Source organism: Neopsephotus bourkii, unplaced genomic scaffold (genome assembly GCF_033783945.1).
Source record: "Neopsephotus bourkii isolate Nb327-2 ecotype Australia unplaced genomic scaffold, CSIRO-AGI_Nbou_v1 NB_1388, whole genome shotgun sequence".
NCBI classification, from domain to species: Eukaryota; Metazoa; Chordata; class Aves; order Psittaciformes; family Psittacidae; genus Neopsephotus; species Neopsephotus bourkii.
Genome location: NW_026901866.1, coordinates 3,864,511 through 3,888,849, shown reverse-complemented (window position 1 = coordinate 3,888,849; position 24,339 = coordinate 3,864,511). Strand labels below are relative to the sequence as shown.

General features: G+C 35.2%; 1 long non-coding RNA gene across 1 annotated transcript; it reads right to left on the bottom strand.

Moving 5' to 3' along the window:
- Positions 1–14,712: 14,712 nt before the first annotated feature.
- LOC133219967 (uncharacterized) lies at positions 14,713–20,124 on the bottom strand. Its single transcript, XR_009727587.1, has 3 exons — positions 17,477–20,124; positions 16,635–16,729; positions 14,713–16,234 (listed from the first exon to the last, which is right to left on the bottom strand). It is a non-coding gene; the product is annotated as an uncharacterized LOC133219967 (long non-coding RNA).
- Positions 20,125–24,339: the final 4,215 nt, after the last annotated feature.

The window sequence follows — 24,339 nt, the reverse complement described above, 5'->3', positions numbered from 1 at the left end:
CCAGTATGGGGAAGAGCTTATCTATAATTCAGCTTGCAGCAAGCGTGGGTTAGATCAGTGTCCAACCCTAAGGGCCCAAATCAATGTTTGAAGAATCAACTAACTTAGCTTCATGAGGAAAAAAACACTTCTGAGTAACAGCTGCAGGACTGTGGAACATTTCTGATTTAACGGGCATTCTAGAAAACTGTGAGGCAGATTTGACAACAGTTCAAATGCACTGTGTACACAGATAGCATTATAATTGCTAAGAAGATTTGTAACAGAGCAATAGCTATTGCTGCACCACTTCAGGGACTTTGTAAGCTGAACATCTGAAAGGTCACAAGAATATTTTGCAGTGCTCTAGTTACCTAAGAAAGTAATTTCAAACACAGAGCACCTATGAAAATATGTCAGAAAAGAATGTTGTTTAACATCCCAAATATATCTTGATTACAAAAATGTGTTGGTCCTCTCCTCACACCATCCTGGGTATCATTGCTATTGTAAAAAATCCTTTAAACCAGAGGGCTGGAATTATGTATGCAAAGAAAGGGTAAATACCTAGTTGTATTTTACATAATTTTTACAAATTTAGTCAGTTAATGTTTACTACTAGTCTGTGGTTTTATTGAATAGGGCTAGAAATAACTTTAGAGACTGGAAAACAGACAGATTTTAAACAGAAAAATCCTTGCACTATTTTAATTGTTAATTATGGCCAGTGTATTCTTTTGGTAACAAACCTTTTTATTAAGGCTTCGTAGCTTTTTTTAATCCCTCCATCAGTAGAAGATGACAAGATACAAGGTAACCTAAATAGAAGTAACAAAATCTGGTCCCAGATAAGAAGGATTTAACTTCAAACTAAAAAAAATTATCTTCAGGGTTGGGTTCTAAGAAAGTTAAATAAATGAACAGAGTGACAGTGAATGATCCTACTTGAATGAATTATCGATATTAATAATTTCAGATAGGAAGAAGAAGCTTACTCATCTTTCAATAAGCAACTTAAATAACAGCATAAAATATATGAAAAAATGGAAATGTCACTGCACTGAGGCATACTTAAATGAATGCATCCACTCTTCCAGTCTGTTACAAGTATTTGACAGTAGACTAAAACAGAAAAACCTCTGAGAAACAACACTATCAGGGCCCACAATAAGTAGTCTGTCTAGCGGTGCAGAAGACCTCTGGTTAGAATGAGGATGCAGCTGTAATTTGTAATCGCAAACAGCCAGCTTTCCCTCTACAGTAGCTTTCTTTACAGCTATGAAATAATCACAAGAGTAAAGGTGCTTATGTATTTAGTAAGGGGAAGCTACATGAAAGAGGGAATGAGGGAAGGATTTCTTGAAAAAAAGGCAGACTTTGTTTTGAAACAACTATCACTCTTTTTCTCATGAATTATGGTCTACAGTCTCTTGAGAAATAAATTATGCCTGCAAGCCTTGTCACTAGTATTCCATAAGTGGTCTGATTAGCACTTTGGCCACCGTCCTCATTTTTGTCCTTTTCCTTTTGGACTCTGCAGCAACAAAAAATTTATCTTCAGTGTGATAACTAGTAATACGAGTTATGGGCATATGGAGTTAGCACTATCTTGGGCTACAATATTCTCTACTAATATAGGTAAGTCTTGGTATTATGCAAATTATATCAAACAGGTCAATGATCACTGGCCATGAAGGAAAAAGAAACAGCAAAAAAAAAAAAAAAAAGCTGTATGCTCTGAATGAAGGGGAAAAGGTACAGAAAGGAGCTGAATTTGACTCTTCCTAGGTAGTGGCTGTTGCTAGAGGACTTTAAGAATTTCTTACTACAGGTGATGCAGGTGATAATCAGCACCTCTAAACTTCTTTTTGGAAAAAACAAAGAAATGAGCTCATCTCTTAAAAAACAAAATTATTAGGATTAGTTTAAGGAGAAAGTTCAAGGTAGATTAATCAATTTGCTGATATCTTCTGAGATTTACACATGCAGTGTCTCCTTTTCAGGATTTGAATTATTTTGTATGATCACTGACTATATCTAGGAAGCCGTATGTGCAGCACTATCAGCATTAGACATTTTGTTAGCTGTTTATTCCTCTATCCATTCTTTAGTGACTAACTGTTCTGAGGCATCTTACTGGTACCCAGGTTTAGGCTAAGCTGTGCAATTAAGCACTGAAGTTTCTAAATCCTTAGCTATATCTGACATTAGGAATGAGACCCATATCACTGACCTTTAGTTGTTGAAAAGTTAGTTCAGTGACAGTTTTCTCACTTGATTCTATAATCAATAGAAGGAAACTAGTATGTCTTCTGTTGTTAACTGAGCCAGTCTGTGGAATCTGTTTTTGTAGAAGAGTTGCCTTTAGAAGACACCAATCTTTCTTGATTAACTAATGCATAACCTGCTGAGATTAGACACCTTTTATAAATAAACCCAAAGTTAGGTTGCATAAATCCACTACCAACGTATTACTGAAGAAATATTCTACTTCTCAATATAGCTTACTTAAAAAAAAAAAAACCAAAACCAAAACAGACAAATAAACAGAAAATAATAGAAAATAAAATCGGTTATTGTTTCCTAAAATGCAAAACTTGCCAGTTGCAAAGAATCATTGTTATTAATGATAATTTCATTAATAAAATAAGCATAGGATTTTTTGAAACACTTAGTTTAGGATACATGATATTTTGATTTAAAATATAAGCTTAGTCCAGACTAAATCCATTAAGAACCTTTTAATTAAGCATTTGGGAAATTAATTGTAAATGAAGAACTGACTTTACTGGAGAGGTCTAATAAAAGCTGGTCTTTACACTTGCGCTACTCTGGGAAGATTTAGATTATACACTAGGAAAAAGGCATTTACTGTGAGGCTTATGAGGCACTGGAACAGGTTACCCAGAGAAGTTGTGGATGCCCTATCCTTGGCAGTGTTCAAGGCTAGGCTATATGGGGCTTTGAGCAACCTGGCCCAGTGGAAGGTGTTCGTGCCCATGGCAGAAGGTTTGGAACCAGATGATCTTTAAGGTCCCTTCCAACCCAAACCATTCTGTGATTTTATGATTCTGTGATTGTTGTATGCAACATCTGTAGATCGTAAAAATATTATGAGGACAATGCAATCATAGACAGAACATAAGTGAAGCCTTTAATGGTCTAAGAGATAACAACTCAGACTTTGTATTAAAAAGGTACATGAAGGAGAGCTGTTCAACAAAGTTGCAATTATGAGAAGAATGTAGAATCTGGCAGGTCATTTTGTAAACCAGAAAAAGTTGATCTAGGTGTAGGAATTCCAAAGACAGGGAGCTGAGTCCCTGATTCACAACAGCTGATATTAGAACAACAGTTCTGAGGGGGCATCAATATGTATTAGCCTTGTTCTTAAAGTATTCCATTTGGCAAATGTTAAGAAAAGGTAACTGAAGTAGGTGGACCTAAGATTTATCAAGCATGGGGAGCATGCACGCTCTTGTTTCCTTCAGCTTTGTTATGTTTGTGGCATAACTTAATTGATCTACTGAATTCATGTATATAACTCTCTCCATAGCAACAAATGTGGACAATGAATGACACCACCCCACCCAGTAAGAAGCATACAGAAAGGAAATGAACCCTTCATTGTTTTAGCAACAAAGTACTTTTTGCTTGTTTAAAATTACCTTCAAAAGAGGAGGACAAAGAAACATATACCTGACCATCTGCAAAGCCACAAGACAGGCTGCACGTGTTTTGACATCTGTAGACATCTCCCTCTTCTGAACCCAGTTTATGAACAGTAAAGTTCATCAACATAAAGTGAAGAAGTAAGAATGAATACTTACATGTAAATCATAGTGAATAGGTTTTTTGAGGAAACCACTGACTTCAGAGCATATTGATCAGTAGCTTCTCCTGTTTATTAAATGCCAACTTTCAAATATGCAACTATGAGTGATTAGGCCAATACATCATTATTAAGGCTGCAGGCCTTTTTTATTTTATTTTATTTTATTGTACTTTATTTTATTTGGTTTTACTGAGGTTTCGGGGGGGGCGGTTTTGTTTTGTTAAGTTTTTATGGAAAGTATAATTAAAAATAGTGTCAATAAGATTAAATGGTAAGATTAAAGGAAAAAATATATACTATGTATACATTCTCAGAGGGGCCAAGATGCTTTGCCATGTGACTTGAAAAGATGCATAAGCATTCAGGAAAAGATAAAAACATAAGCTATGTCAGATGACATACAACTTTTGTGAGCTATCAGATCTCTCCCAAACCAAATGGAAATAAGTAGTCTCTTCTCTAAATTCTCCCAAAACCTTAAACAAAGCAAACCATTTTAATTATAATCTTATAATTTCATATGCTTACCAATTTTAATAATTTTGAGCTTTGATCTTTGCACCCATTAGTGTGCAGATGCAGTGAGGTTAACTTTCCATCATCATACAGTTTAGTGAAGTCTTAGTAGGTTTATATTACTGTAGATGAGTTTGTTTCCTTGTTATCTTTTTTAAAAATCCATAAATTACACAAGACAGCTTTATATTAATATTCAATGTGTATAAAACAATGTGAGGGCACAGATGACTAAAAGGAATCCTCTTGGCTTCCAAGTTCACACGTAAGTCATTGCAACTGTTCAGCTCAGTGCACACTTCCTGGGAGATAAGGTCCATCTACTAAATTACTAAAATAACTTTGTTTCCTAATTAAAAACTTTAGATTAAAATCCTCTTTTTTAAAGAAATGTATAATGAGATTAAAAAGCATAAGTCACTGAACAATGAGTAGTAACACTATCACATGAATAAAAAGAGAGTTTACAAAGTGTCCGCTTGTCTTACTTTACCTAAAAAATGGTAAAGCTCTTACTTTATATTTTCTGCTAGTAAGGAATCTATTTTCCTTCACGTGGAAACACAAGTTTAATTCCCAGTTTATGACAATTGACAATCACATATTCACACACAGGGAAAGTTAATACTGTAAGGACAGTAATCTATGAGAGCAATAAAAGCAGTGTTAGTAATCTAATTCAGCAAATGTTACTCAGACAGAGTTTTGTAAAAGTTTAAATAATACATTTTAAAAGCATATCAAGGTTTTAGGAATTAGTCACAAATGAGCAAACGTACATGATTTCTAAACAAATTAAAATGTCATCTTTATTCACTGTTACACAAACAGTTTGAACCTATTTGCAAAATGGACTGCATGGGAACTTATTCTTAGCAAGGAGTTTGTAGGCATGAGCAAACTGATTTTCTCACTGTCTCAGAATGCTTAGTCTAAAAAAGAGCTATCATTTCTAATATTTTTAGAAGATCGGGGAGCAAATTTGTACTGATTAAATGGAGAATTATATTTTCCTGCAATTTTTTAATAAAATTTCTGGCTTACAAAGCTACCTTGCTTCTCTGAAGCCAAGGAACAGAGCTCATGGTGTTTGTTCTTTCTTTTACAGGTTTTCTAAATTTCACTGGCTGGAGGCTGATTTCTTCACAGTCTTTAGGAAGGTAAGGTATATACCTAAGAATTACTACGGGTATGCTTCCTTTATCAGTAAATTGATGGCACAAATACAGAAGGAAAGATGACAAGGACTCACACAAGCATTAAGCTCAGGGCTTCCTGTCAGTAGTGAGAAAATGAATTTTGCAGGAAAAGGATCCTGGGGATAGATAAAGTTATAAGGAGGCTAAGGAGATCAGAAAGGGCTTTGTAAAATGCAAGAGGTCTCTGGACGTTTAGATAGATGAGATAACTCAGTATCAATTGTGGACTGTAGATACAACAATTAGCTAACGCAGATTGCAGGGAATGAAGAAGAAAATTAGATTGTGCGTAAAACTAATTGTCTCTATTTACATAGAGAAACTTCGGAAAACTACCTTTCCTCACAGCAAAGTAAAACTCTTTGAGCTCACAAATCATATGATTTTATTGTTCATATATATTATATGTAAAGAGTGAGTGTCAGGATGATGGAGCTAGGGTTTTCTTCAGTGATGTCCAGTGATAGGACAAGGGGCAATGGGTGTAAACTGGAGCATAGAAGGTTCCATGTGAGCATCAGGAAAAACTTCTCAACTGTGAGAGTGACAGAGCACTGGAACAGGTTGCCCGGGGGGTTGTGGAGTCTCCTATGTTGGAGATATTCAAGGCCCACCTGAACAAGTTCCTGTGTGATGTACTCTTGGTTACCCTGCTCTTGCAGGGGGGTTGGACTAGATGATCTTTTGAGGTCCCTTCCAGCCCTTGGGATTCTGTGATTCTGTGATCTCCTTTCCAGAATTATATAGAAACAAGCCTAAGATACCTGTCAAAAAAATGCCTGACATTTTTTAAGTCCTCCTTGCTACATGGGCATTTCAACATTGTTTAAAATGTAGTAGAGATTCAAAGAGGCTAACGCACTTGAGAAAACAGTACTCTTAAAGAGATAATGGGACTACAATCAACATTAAATGTTGTACTGCTTTTTTAAGTGGACTTCAAGAAAATGAATAAAATAAAATCAACAAAAACATTTTTAAAGGACACAGAGATGAACTTGCAAAGTTAGCCATGCATTGCAGAAGAGAACATATTTTGACACTCACAAAATGTTTTGAAAATGTCATTCCATTTCAAGAACTTTTATGCTGTCTCCAGTCAACTACGTGTTGCTTTCCTGTCAAGAGGCTTAGCTTAGATACCACTACTGCTGGATGCATATATTTCTTGTGGAGATCGAAGTCCCCGTGTCAGAGAAGATTCAAGTCAGCTTAATAAAAGGTACTGTAGTCCACTTTCAATTCAAAGGAGCCAAGGAGATTATTCTAACATAGATGCAAGATCTGGCAGAGAAAGGACCTCAAGAAACTGTTCTAGAGATCAAGGGACATGCACAACTCCCTTTAAGGTAAAAATAAAATCTCATCAGCCCGAACAATAGCACTAAATCTTTTAGGAGAAGTCCTACTGCTGCTATTCTTCAGTTTGGAAATGTTTATATTCTGAAATCTATTTTTCTAAGATAAGAAAGAAGAAAAGAGGCTTTCCACATTAACAGCAAAATAAAGCACTTCATATTGATTCAAAAAATTCTTTTTTTTCAAATACTCTTGCAGTGTTCACAAACCCAAATTTATAACATTCTGAAACGATTATGCCTGTGCAAAGACTAACATGTATTTCAGAGTTTCTAGGACAGCAAAAATACATTTTTATCACAATTTCAATTTATACTTTATTAAAAGAAGAGATAAAATATTTTTACATCAAGGTAATTTTAATGTTATTTTAGTTGCCCATTTAGTTCTTTCACAAACAAAAAAATGTTTCATCCTTAAATATTCTACCAACCATATTTAGCATAGATACTGAGCATTTACTGATTCAGATAGTGAAGATCAAAATGTTACCCAAGAAAACCAAGATGTTCAATAATTATTTTCATTTTATTATTTAGGTTAGTGCATTTGGATCTTCATTTTATCAGTTAAATAAGTGTCAGGCCTGTGAAGCCAGAGAATTTCTTTATTCTGTGTTCTGAAACCATAAGGGTTTTTTTTTTTTAACATGGTAATTATTCCTTATTTTCTTACTATGCTATTTTAAAATTGCTCTGTTCAATTAAAATTTAATTCTTTCCCTAGATCTGCTAAAAAGTAATTCAACGGAGTTTCAAAACACGACATTCCTTGCTCATCCTGCAAATTCAAGGTGAAAGTATGATTTACTCTGCACAGTGGAAATTTAAGATTACACTCTGCTAATTTACAGATGATGATTGTCTTTGTGGAATTCACCTTTTCACCCTATTACTCCCCACAGATATTGAAAGCACAACCTGCTCCAGGCAGCCCACGTCTGCAGCTAGAGTTGATTTCATAAATTATTTCCTCTGGTTGCACCAGGGTTTCTTCCCTCACAATATACAGACCTGCACCAAAACCTGAGTTCCTGACCACCATAAGCACTCACTCACTGCCTTCAGATCCTAGAAGAAACAAGGGAGTATTTTTCTTCACCAAAAGCTTAAATGGGAAGACATGAAGAAATAGATTTTGGTCACTGCAGTAGTGGTCACAGCAGAAGATAGTTGATTGAAGTTCATGTAAACAAGAAAATGAAACGTTTCAGAATGTTTATAAAGTACTATAAATATTAAATAGATTCAGGTCTTGATACTACTGACCACTGTGTATATAGCCAATGACACCTAATGATATCACATGTTCTCAATAACAAATGGTTCTTTTCCAAAAGAAGTAGTATTGTTTGTCATAGGCAGAAACATGTCTATGAAAGATACTCTTTTTATGAAACTGACTAAAAATCCCCAAAATGCAAAGATAAAAAAATCTTTTCATTAATATTTTTGAAGATTTTCTGAAGGGATGGAGGGGATGCTTGTCTTCTAAAGGTCTTTTAAAAATGAAATCCCTGTTTTACTCTGTGATGGCACTGTGTACATTCCTTCTTCATCTGCAATTCCATTCAAGTGATCAACCTCACAAGCACTATTTTTTCTCATATTTAAAGAATGTTCTGAAAAAATACATGTGTTTCCTCAAATACTCGACATGCAATAAGGTGCATTGACATTCAAAATATTTTTTCCACGTTTTCTTTGTTATTTTTTTCTCCAAATCAAGCATACAGTCTGTAAGTGAAAAAACATATATACAGAGCTTGTGTTCTTGGGGATGCCCTGATTAATTTGAATCCTTTAGAGAAGATAAGTGTTTGGCATATGAAGAAACAAACAGAAAACTGGATGTTTCACATGATTTAGGCAACATTGAGAACCTGAAAAATATTTACATATGTTTTAAATTTAAAAAAGATAGTATAGGACTTGTTTGTTAGCTGGTTTAGCTTTTATCTGTTTAGACCTGCTTACAATCATCATTCTAGAAAAACCTGATGCCCAGGTATGAGCAAAAGTGGTCACTTCAACTGAGAATTCATTTTTATTTCCCTTTCCTAAGTACAGCAAATTTTTTTTTATAAACAAATACTGACCTTAGCAAAATAAAATAAAACAGTTTTACTATTTTTAGGCCATTGAACATCTATGTTAAAGTATGGAGAAGAAATTATTATGTACACCTCAAAATTCTGGAATTTAACCCTTGCTGGTTTACTTTTTTACTGTGTCACTAGTGACTTTGAATGTAAGTGCTAATTTCTTTATACAGCAGCTTTAAAAAAGGTTAGTAATTACTGTTTATTTTTACCCAGTCCTACTAATAAATGTGAAGACAAACATCAATGGAAGAAGTAAACATGCACTGGTAATTTTGTTAGGGCAATTTCTGGACAAAGTTATGAATTAATCTATATAAAGAAACCTTGCATTCTAAAGTGGAATGCTTAATAGTCTGAATATTTGCATTTAAGACATTGAATTTTCATAATGTAAATCAGACTGTTTTGATTAATCACATGTTGTAGCAAAAAGAAAGTGCCAAATCCAACCTCAATATTTTCAGAAAGAGGAATGCTCAAAACACACAGCAAAAATTCTTCAAATATTAAAGGATTCTCAATATTCTCAGCATGTCTGTGCTCTGAATGAACATTATATTTTCTTGTCAGTGATTCAGAATATTCACAGCTACTCTTCAGTGACTACAAAAAAATCATGCCAACTGGGATAAAGCTTTATTTAAAAGCTGAAGGCATGAAACAAGCACTAGAAGACAGTAATACACCTCTTTTCAAAAGTAAAAAGGTATCTCAGATCTACTTTGCTTTTGAAAATTTGTCCAAGGATCATATTTCAGAGGCCAAATAGTTCATAGCATTATTTCCAATGTTCTATGCAGTATGCCTAATCGGGATGCTACACATTTGCATAAGCATGATGCTTCATGGTTAATGCATAAGTCACAGCATGGAGCCCTGAACAAATTCATCCATAGATCCTTCTTGTCATCCCTACTGCAAATAATCAGTGTGTTTAACCTGCAATCTATCATATCTGTAGGTATAGTGATGCATCAAACACCAAAACTGTATGAACTTCATTATAACGCTGTACTGAGTAGTAAACTTCTTTATTTTGAAATGTTAATAATAATAAAATGTTGGTTATATAAAGCCACTGGCATCTGTATTTCCTGTTATTTATGACAGTATTTTTTCATGTTATTTTTTTTCACATCTATAGCTTTATTCTTGTAATTGAAACAGATTGTATTTAAAATGAAGAGTTTGTTAAATTAATAACTTAATAATTATTTTTGCACTATTACTTCTGGGGTAATGTTAATTTAGAGTGAACAAGAACTTGCTGTTCAAGAAGAGAAACATGTTCATTATTCAATAATATGTCTATTCACAGTCAAATTAAATAAGAAAACTCCTGGAAATGTTAACAAAGGTCTGATGAATATAAGCCAGAAGATGCCACAGTAAAGTTAACAGAAAAACATAAGTCTAACCTTTGATAGTTAAACAGTGCACACATCTTGAGAGACTACAAGCTGGTACATGTTCTTTTTACTGCTGTTCCTTGCAATAACATGATGACTAATCTTAAAGGATCTTTCACTCAGGCTAATTTGTTTCAGTCATAAAAGCAAAAAAGTTACACTGCCATTTTTATATTTCCTACTGTCACAAAGAGCATACTCTGACTGAGATTTGTTTTCATATATTAATATTACCATTACCTTGCCCTAGCAGAGAAGGCTATCAAATGCAGTAGTATTGGCAGCATCTCAAAGAAAGGTATACAGTCAATCATATTTTGTTTTGTTCTGTAATTTTTTGTTTTCTATGTGGGAAAAGACAGAAATAAAATAGCTTGAAGTGCCAAGAAGTGAAGTTTTTGTGGGCTACATCTACTTTCTTTTAAATTGAAAACTGTAAAATTTTACAAGAAAAAATAATCAAAGGTTTGGATGTTGCTTTGTTTTCCTTTTCTTTTTTTAGATTTTAGTTTTCAAATACAATTTAACATCTAAATACTACCATTTCACTGATGAGCAGTCATTGGTGTCAATAATTCAAATCACTGGGATTCAAAACAGTTTTGAAGATTATTTACTTGCAGTTTAACATAAAAAATCAAAACATAGCTATTTTATATTAATGTGAAAGTCCGTTAAGCATTATGTTTGCAAAGATCTGAATTTAATAAAAATATATAGCATTGTATGTATTTATAGTCTTTTCTACAAAAATAAGCATACTCTTTGAACTAAATACCATGTGTGATGAGGAAGTGACTTACACCTTAATCAGATGAGTGCTGGTCAAAATTATTTTTGGAAGGGACATAAATGATAAACACAAAACAAGCAGAAGCAACCAAGATGTAGAGCTCTTAAGGAATCTATTGCCTGTCCAAAGTAATAAAGGCAGAACAAAACATTTCTTTTTTACGCTTCTTAAGAAACTTAAAGCATCACCAATGTTGTGTGAATTCAGTTTGTTAGAATTGTCCAAGGTTTCACCTCTTCTAACTTTGCAGTGTAAACTGTTTATCTATGCTTCTTCAGGGACAGAGTGTTATGTCCATATGGAAAGTCCCCATTTATACTACATTCTCTGACAGAACTTCTCTCTAGATAGATACTTGGATCTTAGTCCACCAAATAGTTGAAATTACACTCAATTTGTATGCAGTCTCTTAATGGAGGCTCTTGAAAAATCCAGCCTTCCTCCTATCAAACACCCTGCTCTTTTTATATATATATACATATATATATACACACATATATATACATATATATAATATATATATATGATAAAAAAGGGTTGACACTTCAGAAACATTTTGCCAAAAAGCTAGTATATTTGTATTTGAAAGCAAGGGAATTTCCCTTTCCACCAATATTCTATTTTTATTTTTTTTTAAATAAGGATCTCTATGTGTTGAGTGGGCTTCTGGATATAAACCAAATTGCAGAAACAAAATTTTTCCTCTAAGTATATGATACAACTGCTTTAGATCTTAAAAATAAGCAGAGTAGAGATGTAGTATCTCCTGTAGTATCTCTCCTATGCGATCATTCCTACGCTGTTGTCTCTCTTTTTATGCCAGTTTTTATGGTGTTAAATCCACTTCATCAGTGTCACACAGACTTTCTGCATTATGTCCTCTTAACAGAAAATAATTTTATAATAAATATTATCTAAAGATTCTCTAGTTAACATATGGAAAGAAAGGGGTTTTTATTATATTTTCTTATCAAGAAGACATAAAAACACATGACAACGGTTGTATTATATAGGTTCTTAATGACTTCTTTGCCTCGGTCTTCTCTAGCAAGGGCTCTGACCACACCACCCAAGTCTTGGAAGGCAGACGCAGGGACTGTGAGAATGGAGACCTTGGGCCCACTGTAGGAGAGGAATTGGTTCGAGACCATCTTAAAAATCTGAACGTGCACAAGTCCATGGGTCCTGATGAAATCCACCCGCGGGTCCTGAAGGAGCTGGCGAATGAAGTTGCTATGCCACTGGCCATCATATTTGAAAAATCATGGAAGTCAGGTGAAGTTCCCAACGACTGGAAAAAAAGGAAAATATAACCCCCATTTTCAAGAAGGGGAAAATGGATGACCCAGGCAATTACAGACCAGTCAGTCTCACCTCTGTGCCTGGCAAAATCTTGGAGCAGATTCTCCTGGAAGGCATGCTAAGGCACATGAAAAACAACAAGGTGCTTGGTGACAGCCAGCATGGCTTCACTAAGGGGGAATCCTGCCTGACCAATTTGGTGGCCTTCTATGATGGGGCTACAGAACTGATGGACAGCGGTAAAGCAGTTGATGTCATCTACCTGGATTTGTGTAAAGCGTTTGACACTGTCCCACACGACATTCTTGTCTCTAAATTGGAGAGATATCAATTTGATGAATGGACCACTCAGTGGATAAAGAATTGGCTGGATGGCCTCACACAAAGAGTTGTGGTCAATGGCTCAATGTCCAGCTGGAGACCAGTTACGAGTGGTGTCCCTCAGGGATTGGTGTTGGGACCGGTCTTGTTTAACATCTTCGTCACTGACATGGACAGTGGGATTGAGTGCGCCCTCAGCAAGTTTGCTGATGACACCAAGCTGTGTGGTTCGGTTGATACGCTGGAGGGAAGGAATGCCATCCAGAGGGACCTTGATAGGCTTGTGAGGCGGGCTGATGCCAACCTCATGAAGTTTAACCATGCCAAGTGCAAGGTCCTACACCTGGGTTGGAGAAATCCCAGACACAGCTACAGGCTGGGCAGAGAAGAGATTCAGTGCAACTCTGCGGAGAAGGACTTGGGGGTGCTGGTCAATGAGAAAATGAACATGAGGTGGCAGTGTGCGCTTGCAGCCCAGAAAGCCAACCGTATCCTGGGCTGCATCAAAAAGAGTGTGACCAGCAGGTCGAAGGAGGTGTTCCTGCCTCTTTATTCTGCTCTTGTGAGACCTCACCTGCAGTATTGTGTGCAGTTCTGGTGTCCTCAACATCAAAAGGACTTGGATCTGTTGGAACAAGTCCAGAGGAAGGCCACGAGGATGATGAGGGGACTCGAGCACTCCCATATGAAGATCGGCTCAGAAAGTTGGGGCTGCTCAGCCTGGAGAAGACAAGGCTGCGTGGAGACCTGATAGCAGCCTTCCAGTATCTGAAAGGGGCCTATAGGGATGCTGGGGAGGGACTCTACATTAGGGGCTGTAGTGATAGGACAAGGGGTAATGGGTTCAAACTTAAACAGGAGAAGTTTAGATTGGATATAAGGAGGAAATTCTTTCTGGTTAGGGTGGTGAGGCACTGGAATAGGTTGTCCAGGGAGGTTGTGAATGCTCCATCCCTGGCAGTGTTCAAGGCCAGGTTGGACGAGGCCTTGGGTAATATGTTTCAGAGTGAGGTGTCCCTGCCCATGGCAGGGGGGTTGGAACTTGATGATCTTGGGGTCCTTTCCAACCCTAACTATTCTATGATTCTATGATTCTATAATACAGCTTTGGGTTACAATAAAGTATATTTTCTTTTTACAACACTGATATCTTGAAAACATTGATTTCATTAACTATATTTATTTTCTTAATTTAAGAACGTGCCTTTTATTATATCAGTAGAAGAGGCAGACCACATTCTTCCGGTCTAAATTTTGGGATCAAATTTCCCACAAAAATACACGACATTAATGGCGAAACTAGTGGGGCTGTGATTTGATGCAAATCTAAGAAATTAATGTGAATTTCCTTTTTTTTTTTTTTTTTTTAGTTTTCATATAGCCACTGGCAGTTCTTCTCTTTAGTATGTCATGAAATTAAAATTATACCATTTTAAGGGTGACATGAGAGATTTCATTTATTTAAAAATCTTCTAAGAAAGTAGTCAGAAAATTCAATCCAAGCAACATGCTCAAAAGCTGTAATCTTTCTGTAAGATCTCTGAAAGGAAAGTCTAGCAAACATTTTACCTGCATTTTAGAGGAATTTATTTTACTCAAAGCCATACACAGAATGGACACTCATAAACATATGGATTATTCACAAGATTTATTATTATTATTGTGTGATATATATAAAATATAAAATAAAATATTATAGAATTTAAAAATATTTCAATACAGAACAGTCAACATATTCAGCACTTATTTTAGGCTTTAATAAGGAAAACATAAACATTCCATAAATTTTTCAGCTTGTCTTTGCATAAAACAATGTGATTGGTTCACAGTACACCCAAAGCTGTTTCAGCTGTAAAAAGTCTTACCATTTTCATTTATATATTTTTTTTTAACAAAAAAAACAACAAAGCCCCATAACAAAACAAAAAAGCGTGGGTTGTTGATCTATGGATTTATTATCCTAATTTTACCACTATTCTGGCCAGAAATGCTTGGAACTACTGATATCCTTCCAGAATTCTGTACACCTGTAAGAACCCGGGACTCTATATGTAAGAACAGAGGATCAAAGAAAGTCGAGTTACTTGCATTAAATATGTGTTCTAACATGATTTTGCAATTATTCTCTCAGAAGAAAGCATTGGCATTGCACCTTAGAAGTCAGGTTAATAGAATATTCAACTATGCTGATTTAAAAAACTTAGGCACTTTGAAGTATATTATGTCATGATGATCTGCTCTGGTTTACCTCAAATTCCCAAGTCACTTCTCCTGCTGCCTCAGTTGGAAGTTTTTTGCTACTGTTTTGCCAAATATGCAGCCAAGGTCTAGAATCAATTATGTGTAACAACTTTATTAGTTTCTTGTGGTATTGCAACTTAATCATCCACACACCAGTCGCTCTGCTATATGTTTGGTTCATAAGTATGTATTTGTTCATCACAGTGTTTAAAGGAAACAGGTCAATAAAAGTGGATTTTATCTACAAGAAGTATACATATTGTACAGAACTATTTTTTGGCACAAGCTGTGGACCACTATACCTTAAATTATGCTTGGGTAAGTTTAGACTTATGGTAAATATAGTTCTCCATTGCTGGCATCCAGAAGCCCTCACTCAAAATAAATTTCAAGTAAGTGTCATCTTCATGTATCCTCTTTTTCTTCCTAGACGGTATGCTATACTGGGTCAGCATGGTTGTATTCCACTAGATATGGCCATGAGTCATTACAGATGTCAAACAACTGTAATCCAGCTATTTATATGGTAAAATGTTGCCATAAATTACTGCCATTTTATGACATTTATTATTTTTCAAGTTTGTATTTCTCTGATAGGTAAACCTAAGGATAATGAAACTATGTATTTAATTCACTAATATTTCAACTCTATTCCCTATGATTCTATTAAATGTAGTATCACTGCAGTCATGCACACATACACATTTTATGTTTCTGAGATAGAAATGCCAGGATCTTCCAGAAAAAAAATAAACTGAATTGGTGATGCGCATTTTCTTATTACTTGGCTGATACTTGAGAATAAACTGTAATTTTTCACTAAAAGCAGAAATATTCTGGTGATCTTTTGGCCTTCTGTCTTCTTCTCCAGAGCAGTCTGAAGGCCAGTAGGAAACAAAATGTTGCCTAGAATATGAAGCAAACACAAGTATCAGTAAAAAAGAATATAAGGCAAGAAAGGTTTTTCAGATGATGGATTATTTTTTTTTTTTTTTAAACTGAAGTCTCTAGGAACTCTTGGTGATCCCATTCTTTCTCTCAGTTCCTTGAAGAATCACCCTGTTCCTCCCCCATGAAACTTTGCAACTGTGTAAGGGAAAATATACACACTGCTTTAAATGAAGGTGCAGTGGCTATCATCTGCAGGTCTTTGCTTTAGCGTCAATGGAGTCTAACCTGAGAAAAAAAAGCAACATATGGCTTGTTTCTGACTTTCCCCCAATTCCTCTGCTTTTCCAGATGCTTCCAAAGGCATAGATATATGTTATATCTAAGTGTTCTTAAAAAACTACATAATATGCAGTTCACTTTCCTTTCTGGGAAAGATTCTGGTTAAAAGTGTCTAAATCATCCCAAGCAAATATTTTTATTTATTTATTTATAGATTTATTTCATTGTATATTGAATATTTGGCATAAATCTTTTTAGCACAGAAAAAGTCATCATGTTTACTTAGTAATGTCTGAATTCTCTCCTACATGACTTGCTGATTGATAGGCTCAAAGAAAGCTGTCTTTTCAATACATACAGGACTAATTCCTGAGGCAGATGGTATTTCTTTTCCGTTTGAATATACCTATTGTCAGCAGCCAGGATTTCACCAGAAGATATGTAATCCCACAGACAGCTTAAACCAGACCACAGAAAGGTCTGAAGGTGCAGCTCTAATTCCTGAAAAATCATACAGTAAGACCTCGAAATGAGAAGTGTAGTTATGGGCTTTGTTTGCTAAGATGGATAGCTAAGCTTGGAACAAATTGTATTTCTTTATGAGCACTGCCTTCATGCTTACACAGATACAACAATAGCAAGCTGTCTAACAACTAATTAATGAGCAACACAATATCACAATACCTAAACCCAAACTCAGGGAAATAGATGCAGCCTTCTGTCCAAATAATAGTGGGGAGGATTTCCATGTAAGGCCATGTCACATAGTATCCAGAACAACAAGGACAGTAAGGCAACCTGATGTTGAGGTTTTGGGACGAAACTGTCACAGATAGTGTCCTGTTACGAGGAAGGAAAATGTTTCAACATCCTTCCCAGAAAGTTCAGTCTTTTAAAAGGACCACATATGAATGAAAAGAACAATGAATAAAACTATGGCTCATTTGCATCTTTTTTATACCAGTAAATTCAGATTAATCTACAAGCATTAGAGTCAGCTGAAATGCATTAAGGAGCAAAATTACTAAAAGTAGCATTTGGTATGTGCATGATTATCCTGTCTGTTTTATATTGTTACAATATTAGAAGCCTAAGAAGTCTTTGCTTGTTTTCATTTGACATGTGACTGACAGTTTTCAGCAATAGAAGGTGGAGACAACCCCTTTATTTTGCCCCTTAAAAGCAAATTCTGAGGATTTTTTTAAATGGTGCCAAACCTTTTTAAAACATCCAAGTGTCACATCTTACCTTTTCGAGTTGTCTTGGTACTAGAATTGGTTCTTCTTTGCTGTATGCTACTTACACTTAAACACCTTTGCATAGGGAAAGAATGCAAAAACAGGTTAACATGAGTTTTGAACCAAAGATGTTTACACATGAGGATAAAATACAATCGAAATGTAAAGCACTTCTAGGACATAAGATGGTGCTTTGGCAACACCAGTAAAAATCAAACATGAGTCTTATCTGATTACCGTGAAGGTGAGTTGGAGATTTGTAAGTTGAAGAAGATGGTACAATGAATGCTGCCATTAGTGATATGCTCATACACTAATGCTCACACACGAAGCATGAACATGAATTACAGATCTGAGTGCAGCTGCAGGGCTATGATCATTTTGGGATCACAAAGACATAGTGGCATGGCACCCTTGACTGGAGTGTTGCAATGAAGAGATACAGGCTTTTCAGGAAAGACAGGATGGGAAGACAAGCTCTTTATAGGAGAAAAGAGCTGGAATGCACAGAGCTCTGCCTGGGGATGAATGATGAGCCAGGCTAGAGCTTATGGGTAAGGATTAAAGAGAAGACATGTAGGGTTGACATTATAGTGGGTGTCTATTACAGGCTACCAGTGCAGCTTGCTTCTCAAGTCTTAAATTTTTTTGAGACAAATAGAAAGACTGCATATGTGAAAAACATTTGTATTAAATTATGTATTTGAAACAATGTGAAGATTTAATGATGTAAAAGAATTGTGTCATTGTACTGAAATGATCATTTATTACAGCATAGCAACAAGCAGAGCTTTTAAGCCTTCAGAGTCCCACAGTATTCTTGTTATGCTTAAAGGGGTCATTGAAACTGAGAGAACAACTGGCTTTTCAAAAGGCAAAAGGCAGAATGTTCCATATGAAAAATAACTATATCTGAAACGTTAGTAGAATAAATATCTTAATAATTTGACTGAATGAGCTGATAGTGCTTTTGTCCCTGAGAATGCTAGGGCTACTCTAATGCTTGATAAAATGCACCTAACAATTCCATTTGGCATGATCATCAAGAGATCATGTGTGTCAGAAACTGAAAAATCTTACTCTGCATACCAGTTTGTGAGCATGAACATATTATAGGAATGACCATGTTGCATGAAAAAATGCTTCTGTCTCTGGCTCCTGACTGCAAAATGGTCAATAGTAGACATTTAGCAGAGGAAGATTATCAAGGGCAAGATAGCTTCTGTAGTATACTCAGGACATTGTGTAAAACAGCTTCTAGTGGCATATCTGATCACTTCTGAATCCTTATGAAATGTTGTCCTTCACAATATTCTGTGTTAATAATTTCTACAGTTTAGTTAAGTGTCACATGAAACATACCGTTTGTTTGTCCTGGGCTGGTGCTGATAATTTTACCCAACTCCCTTAGCTCCATCTCAGTGAGAAGCACTGAGTAATCATATCCAGCTCCAATCTCTGGCTAAAGATCAAGGAGCCATTCTACCACAGAACAATGCAGGGAGGAACTAAGTACTTCTTCCTTGCTTACTTTGTTCAGAAACTTATAAAAGTCTTGAAGGCCATTCAGTCTGTAAGTTAGAAATCAAAGAAACATCATGTTCTGCAGTTCAGCTATGTTGATCTTAATTACTTGCGAAGGACAGCTAAGGATAGAGATATCTGTGCACATCTGTGTGCATGTGTTTTACCCCTGTCATATAGCCAAGCCCTTTCTTAAAAACAAAGAGAAAAAAAAAAGTTCCAAAACCTGAAGAACTCCTGACTTTATTTATTCAGCTCCTGACTTGAAAAACAAAAGAGAAAACTGAATACTTGGGATCATTCTCCTATGAATGGTTCCTCCTGCCCTTTTAGAAAGAAGGTTTTAAAGACTTCCAGAATCTGTTTTCCACTGAGACTACTTCTGAAAAAAGCCTTTTACATCTGTGAAAGTTGAGAAAAAAATATTCCCCTTTTTTACAGTATCAGTTGACCTACAGTAGTTTGGAGACCACTAACAGGAAATAGCCATAGATGTGATTATACATATTCATGTAAACATCTCTCTCTGTTGCAGAAGAGTGGGCTAAAATATAACTACTATTTGTAAATAGACAGTGATACTACTTTAATGTTTTGTAAATACCAAAAAGTAATCTGGAAATAGAACTCCAGACCAGATGGCAAAACTGTTTGAAAGAATTGTGCATAGAATTTTTATTTCTGTACTGTGTACCTGAAATTGCCAAAGACACATAGAAAGTAGTTCATTCTCCTTCTGACGCTGGCTCCTCATCTGTATGTGTGATTAATTATTTTTTTTCCTTAGTGTTCTCTAGTAGTCTTTGAGGTTAAAAAAAAAAAAAAAGTATTATTTTTACATAAATCAAGTCAGCCTCTTATCATTATCCTGACATAATGATAACTTATGTACTATGCAACAAACAGCAGAGTCTGCAACTTTTTCTAAAGGATTAAAAAAAACTTATTATTTAAAATATTAGTAGCAATGTGGAAGGAATTGAAAGCAGATATAGGATTTTAAGACTCAGGAAAGCAATAAAGTTGGGAGCATTAAATAGTTTTGAATTGCCTAGAATTAAATTATTCTGGCCTCTACAAATATCTCCTCTTTATTAATTCATTCTTCATCAATGCCTAGTTTACTGCTTACCCTCTTCTACCAGGTCTTCCCTATTTTATCTGTCATACTTTTTTACCTTCTAACTCAATTCCCTTCTTACTCCTGGGTAGCCTGACTCTGAATGGGTGGAGCCACTGGGAGACTTGCTGGAATAGGTATGTATGCTGTGCCATACACACAGATTCCATTTCCACTGTCTCCATTAAGAAGTTAGTTCTCTTCACCACCAGATTCATCCGTAGTCTCTTTTCATTGATAACTCATAAACTGGTCACTCTTCTTAAATTTCAAGTACAAACTATCTTACTTTTCAACAATTACTACTTATATATTATAATACTGTAATATGGGAGTTGTAGTATGGCAATTTTAATAAAGACAGTATGGATATAATTTCAGAAAAATAATAGGAATGATTCCTTGCTCATGGAATCCAAATGCTAACAGCTCACCAAAACGCAATACAGCAGAATTCTAAAGAAAAGTGATTTAGTGATGTTAACTTCACCTCTGACTAATTTGTATCCAAAGATTTGAGTATTTAGCAGTTACGTGTTTAAGTCATGCTGCTATCTCTTCTGCCAGTTTACATCCACAGGGAGATACAAAATGAGAAATTTCTAATTTTCTCTGAGTTGAGCTAATTTGCAGTACAGTGTTAATTGTAAAGACTGAAGAAAATAATTAATAACACTTCATTAATTTCATGATGAATGAAGACAGAAGGGACAGAATGAGATCTAAGAGTAGTTAATCTGTTAATATTCTGTGTTTAACATTACCATTACTAAAGTAGTTCACTAAAGGCATTAACATCTGACAGTGATTTGAAAGGTTGTGGAAATAAATTTGTTAAAGTTTTGGAAAATTTCTGCTCAAACTTTTTACAATGAAAAATTACCCATGTTAAAATTTCAATTTTACCAAAAAACTTCAAATTTGCTTTAGGAAATTCTGAATATAATTTTTTATTTTGGGACAATTTGATCTCATCTTTGAAGTTTTAAATGATAAAAATAAAATTTAAAAGTTTTCCAAATTTTTTCAGTCTTTGTTTGCCAATGTGTTAGTCACTATAGAAACGTGTAGCTGTATCCAACAGTAACTTGATGAATAAAAAGAAAACAAAATTGCAATAGTCATATTATGACTATCTGCCTGGTTAACATTTTTAAACACCTTCTCTCACAACTGGATTTTTTGCCCCCAGTCACATCTGTGTTGGAACTGTGCCAGTAACTAAGACAGAGCTGGTGGACAGCTGGAAATCTCAGACAAATAGCTATTACTCATGTGCACCTCATTTTATATGCAAAGATCAACCTTCTGTCCAGGATATCCCAGACAGTTGACCTACAAGTTATGCAATTGTAATTGCTAGCAGGTATGATTATTAAAAAGCTAAATTTAATATTTTTCTAAGAAGAAAGTTTTGTAAGCTTCTGGTGCAGAGAGAAATGTTGACACTTCGTCATTTCATTCTAATTTGGGGTGAAAATCAGTATCAAAACAATTAATTTTCTTTGAGGAAAAAACCCTGTGTCACCTACTACCTGTATCATACTTGTTTTATTTAAGAGGGGTGATAAAATGAATTAGATCAAATGTCCCTAATTATGAAAAAATCTCCTAAAGCCTCTGTTTCTAGGAAGATGGAATTTCTGCAGTTTTCTGCAGAACTGAGTAAGCAATATTTCAGTAGGGCAGAAAACATCAAGTTTTGTATGACATTAGGTACAGTGAAAATAAGATAAATAAGGGAGGTGCAGGAAAATTACTCTAAATGGTCCTTTTCAGACTGCAGTGGTTTAAAATCATATTTCTGACATCACTGAGAGTAAAACTGACAGGCTACAGTGAGGATTCTCCTCACTGAGGAGAGTGGCTTCTCCTCTAGCATATATTTTGCCTCTATCTCAGAGTGCTCCCTTCAGGATAAGGATCAAGTTGTTCTGGTATAGCATCTCCACCAGATCCTACTTTGGCACATGGCAGGTCTCATATCCTGAAGCTATGAACCCTAGTACCCAGTTAAGCAGACTCAGGCATCACTGTTTGAAAATGTCAGGACCATCTTAGTAATGGAGATGCCCAGAGAAGGTCATATAAGGAGTATATAGCCAAGATTTAACGGAATCTAGCTTTTCAAAATCTTACATTAGCATCATAACATGCTTTGGCTTGTGACTCTTTACCTGCTTTGCGTTATATGAATTTTCATTAATTGTTATATAAGAAATATTTTGGCATTATCCTGAGAGAACTATAAAAAGAACAAGTGTGAAATAATTTATGTGTTTGATCAAAAAGAAAGCAAAAGACCAAAAATCACACAGATCTATAAAATAATAACTGGAGTAGAGAGAAGGGATGTTAAAATCAAAAGCATAATTACGTTGTGCAAAACCCTGTTGAGACACATCTCTGGGAAAGTAAATATCTTGAATTACACCAAAAAAGCAAAATCTGAAAAATTACCAGATGAATGTTGAAGAGTTGAACATGGAAAAGTTTAGCAGGAAAATATAGTTACAGAAGCTATAATACACTTGTGTAAGCTCACACTGAAAAAAGAAGTTGCAATGGTAACACTGTAATAAATAATCCAGTTAGAACTTTCTTACCCTTCATTCAGGCTCCTAATAAAGGAAAGAGAGACCTGAAAAAGGCAAACATGTAAAGTCAGCATAACTTTGCAATGTGCTTCCCAGAGAGAGTGGGAACAGATAGAAAGGATATTGGGTTTTTTATGTTTTGCTAGTTTTTTTTATGGTTTTTTTTCAGTACCAGTACATTGTGACCAGCTATTTTCAATGTTTGTATCAACTGCAAAGGTGATATAAACATAGTGATTACAAAAGGCAAACAATACTTGTTTTGTTGCCCAGTGAAAGCAAAGTTGGGACAATAGCAGAACAGCTGTTTGGCATACTTTCTGGGATTTAGAAACTCTGACAGAGACCTAAGGGCTTGTGTGTCCATTTGTGAAAATGAGCTTGGCTGTTTGTGCCATATCCCTATAGCTGCCAGCGTTTATATGCTCTTTATGCTGGGAAGAGTGCCAGCTTGCCTACATGCTAGATAAGCAAAGGCAGTGAGCACATTTAGGTGAATGACCAGAGAAAAGGCATTTTCATTTATTTACTGTTAGCACTGGAAAGCAAGAAGTGAAAAGTGAAATATATCCACTGCCACAAGCATGAGAGGGATGGTACCCTGGGAATGGGTTTAGGCAGTGAGAAAAAAACTAGTTTCCAGTCTGACACCTCTTACGTTGTGTGCTGTTTTTAAAGTAAAACCAAAAAACCCCTGTAATATAGCTCCTAATAGAAAAGTTTCTCCCTCCAACAGAATAAAATGAATGGATTTACTAAAGGCTCAAGATATATATGATACATATTAGATATATGTTTAGTCTGAGATCTCCCTTTAAAAAAGAGGTTAAATCTGATTTCAGACAGGTGAAATTTATGTTAAAATACTCATGAACTTCCACAGTTGAAGTGATTTACTTTCAGAATGAAGTCCCTGATATGACCCCTGAAGTTCTGTTTTCATTATGACATGCAAAATTGCTCAGAGTTGTTTGACGTCTACTAAAAGTATTTCCTTACCTCAACTGCATTTTGATTTCTTCTCATCTGATAGTATTGATGGATATATTAATAAAAGTTGTTTCTTCTATGATATATTTCAGTCTGTGCCTGGCCTACATGCATTATTCTCTTGTGATTCCACTTGCAGAGATGTGCCATGCCTTTAGACCAGCAGCAAAAACCTTTGAATTTCATATTTGTTTTTAATGTATATAGTGCCATAGTACATAGTTGAATTTTACAGAGAACTATATGGATATCCTGGTTAAGAGATCAAAAATTAAAAAAAAAAATAAAAAAGAGACCCAAACCCAAGAGTTCAACTGGAGTAGATGTACTGAAAAGAGAGAATATAACCTGAATAAGAAAAATAATACATTGTACCACAAGAGCTAAGAAGAAGCAAATATAACTCCTAAGTGTAAAAATATTCATTAATTAATATTTTCGATTACTGATATTCTTATGTGGTAAAATAAGTACTTGTGAGTGGAGACCTTTAAGAGCATTTCAGACAAGAATGCCAATGTATTTCATGATATAGTGATACCAGCTTCTGGCAATCTGGTGCAGTGTGCAATCCACAATGAGAAGTGAGTAGCATATATATATATAATAGGTAATATAATGTAATAAATGCAATGACTGGAT